Raw genomic sequence first — 7,882 nt, 5'->3', positions numbered from 1 at the left:
TTTAACTTTGACTCCTGTATTTCAATACTTATTTGTTTAAATCACATATATTTTTTCAGATTTTGAGGGCTGTCAGTACACTAAAAACTCCATAATTTCCATGAAAATAATTTAATATCTTTATCTGACATTATAAGATTCACTGGGTTTATGTTTACATAGAATTATAACTTTTAAATGATGTGAGAACTAATAGTGTTATATATAGACATTGTCTTGTATATCTCTTGTTTGAATAAAGGTCAGAGTTTATTTACCTCAAGTTGTCTGTCAAACCTTTTACAATTTTACTGTTGTGATTAGTAAAGTTTTTTTTCTGTGCCTTAAAATTTGTTATTAAATGTAGATAAATTTGTAAGTATATTTACTCAAACATTGGGACTTTAGACTTAAGTCACCGGTAGTTTGCGGTAATCTTATATTTGATGAAATTTCACATATGGTTTGTAATCATGATAAAATTATCTTCTATGGATATTAAACATTTTTTAACTTTTGTAAATCAAAAAGAAAGGCAGACATTTATACCTCTTGACATTATACTCTATTGCTACTATTTCCTTATTCTCTGCCTTTGAATAAGATTCAGAGATTTTTTTTACTCAGAAAATTTGCCCATTTGTTTTCTTCAAAAGAAGTAAAATAGGTTTTATAACAAATAATAGTGTATATCTAGTTAGAAAACATCAAAGTAGGGCAGGTATGATATAATCTCAATAAGTTCTTGATTTAAAAGTATTAATCATGTGTCTGGCAAAGCAATTGTCTCTAATGTACATTTCAAGACATCTGTGAAAATTCATAAAGGATATGTGAAGAATAATGTAGCACATGTATTCTTTACATCTCTTTAACTGGTGATTCCACCAAGCAATTTAGTAATTCTATATGAGATAATGATTAAGTTGTGAGTGAGATACAAATCACCACATAAGAAACAAATGTAATAGATTTTTCCCACTAACAATCTTAAAATCCAATTTTATCTAAATGTTTTATTAATGACCTTTATATTCAAAAGATTTTTGATAAAATATAAAAGTCGGTACCAGTGCATTACAACAAAGGTTGCTGTAAGGTCAATTTATGTTTAGTGTAATTATAGATTGGAGATATGGTCTGTGTGGCCTTGCTATGCAAGTGGAGTTCTTGTTTAGATTTGCTATGTTATTGAAATTATAGTAAGTGCGATATCATTGACTTCAATTACTTTTTAGTGAAGTATAACATGCCTATGAAAAACTTTAACACGTTGCATATTACTAGCAAACAAAAGTTCCTCCCTGACATCCCTCCCAGTCACCAATATTTCTCCCTAAATGAAACACTGTCGTGATTTATAATTCTACATATCAGTTTTACCCAGTTTTAAACTAATATAAATTTTATAGGCGTTCTTTTTTGTATATGTTTTAAGTCTTCTATATAAGTTATGTTTGTGAGATGACATTGCATGTAGCAGCTTATTCACTTTGATTGCTATATAACACTCACTATTAATATACCATAGGTAATTCATTTATTCTATCGTTGATGAACAGCTGGGTTGTTTACAGTTTGGGGTCATCGTGAATGAAGCTGCAAGGTCATTCTTATAAGGAATTGCTGAGTTACAGGGTATGCATGTAATCAACTTCGGCAGATAATGCCAAATTGTTTTCCAAAATGTTGTACCAGTTTGCACTTACTACCAGTGTAGGTGAGAATTCTAGCAATGCTGCATTTTTGCCAACAATAGGTATTGTCAGTCTCATATTTTCTTTTGATTTAAGGTATACTGGTGAGTTTGTAATGATATCACATTGTGGTTTAATTTATATTCCCCTTCTATCAACGGTTTTGAACATTTGTTTATGTGCATGTTAGCCATTTGGGTATCCTGATCAAATGTTTACTCATTTGTGTTCCCTTTCTTCTTTTCTATTGGTTTATAAGGATATCTCATACATTCTGGATATGAATCCCTGTGGTTTACATGGATTGTCAATACCCTCCTCCACTCCGTGGCTTATTTTTTTATGCTCTTAATAACATCTTTTAATGAGCAGAAATTCCAAACCAAGATCAAGGGAACATTTTCCTTTCTAGTGATCTCACTGTCATCCCTACTTTACACACTTGTATGTACAGACACCGAAGAGAACTTTAAAAATTCCCCTTTCTACCATATGAAACTCAGTTGAGAACTGAATCTCACTACTGTTAAAAACAACTCATTGCTTCCATATGGTTTGAATAGTTACACACCTAGCTTCAATGTTTTTTTCTTCATTTGACAGTTTGTGGGTCAGGAATCATCATCAGTGACAACCCTAGCATAGGTGATATCCTGAGCAGATTATTATCGAGCAACAATCATGAAATGAAATATATAAAAATAATGGCCAGAAAGAGAGCACAGATATTAGAGGTTTGATTTTGCTAAACATTGTATACATGTGATTATGGCAGTAAAAAAAATTTAAAGAATACAAAATTGGAATTATTATAGTACAAAACAGGGAATAATGTAGTGGGTTAGCAATTTTTTTTTAGTTATTACTGTATCTTTAAAGAATGGGAAAATATACATTGGGCTACAGCTATAATTTATAATCAGTTTAAAGTTTCTGTTTGCAAGTCTTAAGCTGCAGATTTATCAATGAGTTTATCAGGGTTATCTTTTTAAACTATGGTCAGTAGGCAATATAACCAGATTTGTAACTTTAACTCTGCTCAGAGTTGATTGACAAAGTTTTCATTAATTTTAATTTCACAAAAAAATTCACATAATACAATGGGCATACACAATTTTAAAAATATCTAAGGTATAAGGAAAATTTTGGCATATAATGATAAAAATCCCTTTTTATAATAAATTCCAGAAAGTACAATATTACTATATGTTGTCATTTCTTTAGGATCAATTCTAATAGTTGCCAATATTTTAAACACAGATAAAAGTCCAGGTGATCAAATTTTGCTCTGCCTTTTTTCAATCACTGGGCTATCATTTATTACTACTCTGCTGTTTAAAGGGAGCCTTGAACTGTGCTTAGAAAGATGTCAAATGATTCCAAATGTTTATGAACTTACTCTGGAATGAAATGCATGTATCAAACCCAGCTATATAACTGAGAGGTAAATTAAGTTCCATGTAGAATACAATGTTTACCAGAGGGTAAGTAACAAAAAAGTGCTAATTTGAAGCTTACATGTATGTTACTAAAACTCAGTAGCAACTGTAGCAATTGTTTAGAACTTAGAACAATGCATCTTCTTTCTGAAGGAAATTTTTATTATTGGCTTAAGGCATGGTGTTAATAAAAAGCAGGTTGACTTTAGTTGAACATTATTATTTTTAAATTCTCTACAGACAGTGCACCTCATGGATTGCTTATACCACAGATGGACTGCTCCCATGCCTCATCTTTGACTTGCCTCTACCAATCACTGTGAGTTTTTAACTTTAAAAATAATCCAAATGTTGAACTCTTTAATGATTGATGCCAATACTTAATGGCAATGCACTGAGAGGAACATCTTTGACATGTAAAACATTACATTTTTCTCTTGAATATCCTATTGACAGCATTAAATGGTATTCACATTGCCTCTCAGGGAACAGATGTGTAATATTTAAGTCAGGAAGGTTTATCACAAACTAGAAGCATAGTAGCATTCTCATTTTGTATGTATAAACTGTATTCTGGCTTCACAGCTTTCTGATGTTTATCACAGTGAGTGAGTATCATAAAGTGCTCGTTTTCCTCACTCTGTCTTCAACAAGGATTCTAGTAATAATAAAAATAATATTTTTTTACATTTTCATGTACTTTTTGGGTTACACAAACTACAGAATATTTTTATATACATATACATACAAATCATACAGATATACAGTTTCTTATTGCTATCACAGCTCAGATGTTATTATTTCCATTTTTCTCAACTGAGGAATCTGTGATTGTGAGAACATTAACAGTTTGAGCTCATGTGTTTATTCACTCAACAAATATTTATTTAGTCATTATTCCATGCCAAATTCTACATGAGGAAACAGGAATAAAACAAGGTCCATACACAATTATTCCCCTCAAAATTTTTGAGTAAATGTATGGCTAAGCTTGAACTTGACCCAAGATTTCAAGCTCTTGGCCCATGACTCTAACTCTACACTACGACTCCTGAGAACCTCAATTAGCAAAGGCAGATGTGTTGGAAAATCCCTGCAAGAATGTGTTCAAAGTAATGAACAATGCTGAAACTACATGTTTTATACCTTAATAGCTTCATGTCTCTGCTGTCTTGGTTTCAGGCTTTTGACATCAGGCTAAATGCAATATCCTATATCTTCTTATTGGGCAATACAGAAAAGACCAGTGGGGAAAGCAAGATACACGTTTTAAAATATAGAATATCAGAATGCATTCTAAATTGTGCTCAGGGCTGTGTCTTCATTCCTTCAGACAAGAGCCAAAAGTAAAAGGAACATTCTCTTTAATGGTTGTAACTACATTGATTTTTTTTATCATTGTTGTCACAGAAGATGTAAAAGATTTTTTAAGACGATTCTTTTCATGATGATGATAACATTTATATTCTACTAGCCTTCTAGAGAGAAAAAAAGCAGAGTGTATGTCTCTTATTGTGTAAAAACAATGGAATTGTTGCATAATGAAGTGGAAAAGAAAGTAAGTGAACACAATATCATTATAGTATATTATAAGCCATTAACAGCATGTGAGAAATAAGTGAGTTTTGTTTGATTGTCCAAAGTTCTTTCAAAGCAGCTGAATAAGTAGTTGATACTTACACTGTAAAGGGATTTTCTAAAAAAGTTAAAGAAATAACTTTTGTGGTTCTAAGGCAGATCCCTTAAAATATGAGAAAATGAATTAAAAAGCGAAGAGTGCAGCTACTCAAGATGTTATTGTTTATCAAAATGTATTAACAATTCATGAGGTGAATGAATAAAGTCCTTCCATATGACTTAACTTTCCTTTGAAATGCTACATATTTGCAAGTATATATATTTGTCTTGTGATTATATATATGTATATATATATATACACATACACACACACACACACACACACACACACACACACACACACACACACACCTTTCCTATGCCATAAAGGATTTGGGGTTTTCAGTCTGAATAATATCTAACCTCATATCCACTATCTGCATAATTGTGACGGGGCAATATTGGGTGTAGCTTGAACTACATTAGAGATTATTTATCCAAATCCTGTGAGATCTTCTTAATCACGGTGTCTCACCTACTGAATGGTTGGTGATAATTATCTGTCATCCCAGAAACATTGGTAGGAAATATATAGTGTATTGGGCAAAGTCAGTAAAATGTGGTTTAGAATCTCAGACCCACTGCTTTCTAAAAGTGCAATAGCAGGGACACCTGGGTAGCTTGGTTGGTTACGTGTCTGACTCTTTATTGTAGCTCAGGTCATGATCTTACGGTTCGTGGGTTTGAGCCACACATTGGGTTCTACACTGACAGTGCAGAGCCTGCTTGGGATCTCTCTCTTTCCCTCTTTCTGTCCCTCCCTGCTTATGCTCACTCGCTCTCTCCCAAAATAAATAAGTAAACACTAAAAGATATAAAAGTGCAATAACAATATAGCATACAGTATCTGTGACTCATGGTTATTATAGCTTTTTCCTAAAAATCTCCTAAAAAGAAAATTGCCTATTTTTTCTCTACAAATTGGCTAAAACTAAATAAATACTGGATGATGATAGCTGTTATTATCAATGTTAATAATATAAATATCAAATCAATGATGATATGAAACACTGTTCATAAGGTTATTCATGTACAACTTATGATTTCATTACTATTATCACTAACCTTAAAAGATATAATAAATTATAATTTTTTCAATAATCCACATATAATACTCAGTTTCTTTCTCAGGTAAATATAACAGCTAGAATCTCAGAATAGGACACAAATAGCCAAGTGCCCCTAAGTCAGTATGACTTTTCAGATTCTCCAAATACTTACACTGTTTTTCATATTTGACTATATACGGCAAGTCCAAGAAAGAAAAACAATATGTTAAAAGTAAATATAATTATATATGATTTCCCTATTTTATACAGTAAACACATATACTATGATAATGGCTAATGGATATTCAGTTGAGTTTTTCTTAAAGACTCTGTAATAGTTATTTTCATTAGAAGAGCATTTTTAATTATGGGTTGTCTATCTTCAAGGCATTCTCAATAACTTCTAAGCTTTACAAGAGTGAGGATCAATTGGAAAGTTGCCCTGTATTTAACATAGGCATGCCCTAGAAATCCTTGGTTCTACAAAGCATTTATTGAAATCAAGATTCACTTTTTAAATCCATCTCTAGAAGAAACTCTATTGATTCTTCTTCTAGCAAGTGGGAAGTATAATGATTAGTGAGCAAAAACAAAACCTTACAATGTTAAGAGAGAAAGAGAACACACACCGATAGCTCCGCCGAATGACTCAAATTCCTTCTAAGATTAAACACCAAGTAAAGCAGTTGTAACGCTGTGGCTTCAGCAATTCTAACAAAACACCTCACGCCTCTGTTGCATGTGAAGTGTGTTACGTACTATTTTTCCCATGTGATAATGTATGATTTCTCACAGAGATTGCTCTTTCTCTTAGTGTATTGTGTTGTAGCCATTTTATTTAAAATATTTTACTGAAAAGATAATATGCCATAAAACTATAATAAAAATTTTATATGATTTTACATAGCCCACCTCCCTCTGAAAAATTTATTTCTCTCTTTTTTTAAAATTTAATTTAATTTAATTTTATTTTTTTTCAATATATGAAATTTATTGTCAAATTGGTTTCCATACAACACCCAGTGCTCATCCCAAAAGGTGCCCTCCTCAATACACATCACCCACCCTCCCCTCCCTCCCACCCCCCATCAACCCTCAGTTTGTTCTGTTTTTAAGAGTCTCTTATGCTTTGGCTCTCTCCCACTCTAACCTCTTTTTTTTTTTTTTTCCTTCCCCTCCTCCATGGGTTTCTGTTAGTTTCTCAGGATCCACGTAAGAGTGAAACCATATGGTATCTGTCTTTCTTGTATGGCTTATTTCACTTAGCATCACACTCTCCAGTTCCATCCACGTTGCTACAAAGGGCCATATTTTATTCTTTCTCATTGCCATGTAGTATTCCATTGTGTATATAAACCACAGTTTCTTTATCCATTCATCAGTTGATGGACATTTAGGCTCTTTCCATAATTTGGCTATTGTTGAGAGTGCTGCTATAAACATTGGGGTACAAGTGCCCCTATGCATCAGTACTCCTGTATCCCTTGGGTAATTCCTAGCAGTGCTATTGCTGGGTCATAGGGTAGGTCTATTTTTAATTTTCTGAGGAACCTCCACACTGCTTTCCAGAGTGGCTGCACCAATTTGCATTCCCACCAACAGTGCAAGAGGGTTCCTGTTTCTCCACATCCTCTCCAGCATCTATAGTCTCCTGATTTGTTCATTTTGGCCACTCTGACTGGCGTGAGGTGATACCTGAGTGTGGTTTTGATTTGTATTTCCCTGATGAGGAGCGATGTTGAGCATCTTTTCATGTGCCTGTTGGTCATCCGGATGTCTTCTTTAGAGAAGTGTCTATTCATGTTTTCTGCCCGTTTCTTCACTGGGTTATTTGTTTTTTGGGTGTGGAGTTTGGTGAGCTCTTTATAGATTTTGGATACTAGCCCTTTGTCCGATATGTCATTTGCAAATATCTTTTCCCATTCCGTTGGTTGCCTTTTAGTTTTGTTGGTTGTTTCCTTTGCTGTGCAGAAGGTTTTATCCTCATAAGGTCCCAGTAATTGATTTTTGCTTTTAATTCCCTTGCCTTTGGGGATGTGTC

This window comes from Panthera onca, chromosome A1, assembly GCF_046562875.1.
Source record: "Panthera onca isolate mPanOnc1 chromosome A1, mPanOnc1 haplotype 2, whole genome shotgun sequence".
Classification (NCBI taxonomy): Eukaryota; Metazoa; Chordata; class Mammalia; order Carnivora; family Felidae; genus Panthera; species Panthera onca.
Note: the sequence above shows the minus strand (reverse complement) of the source record.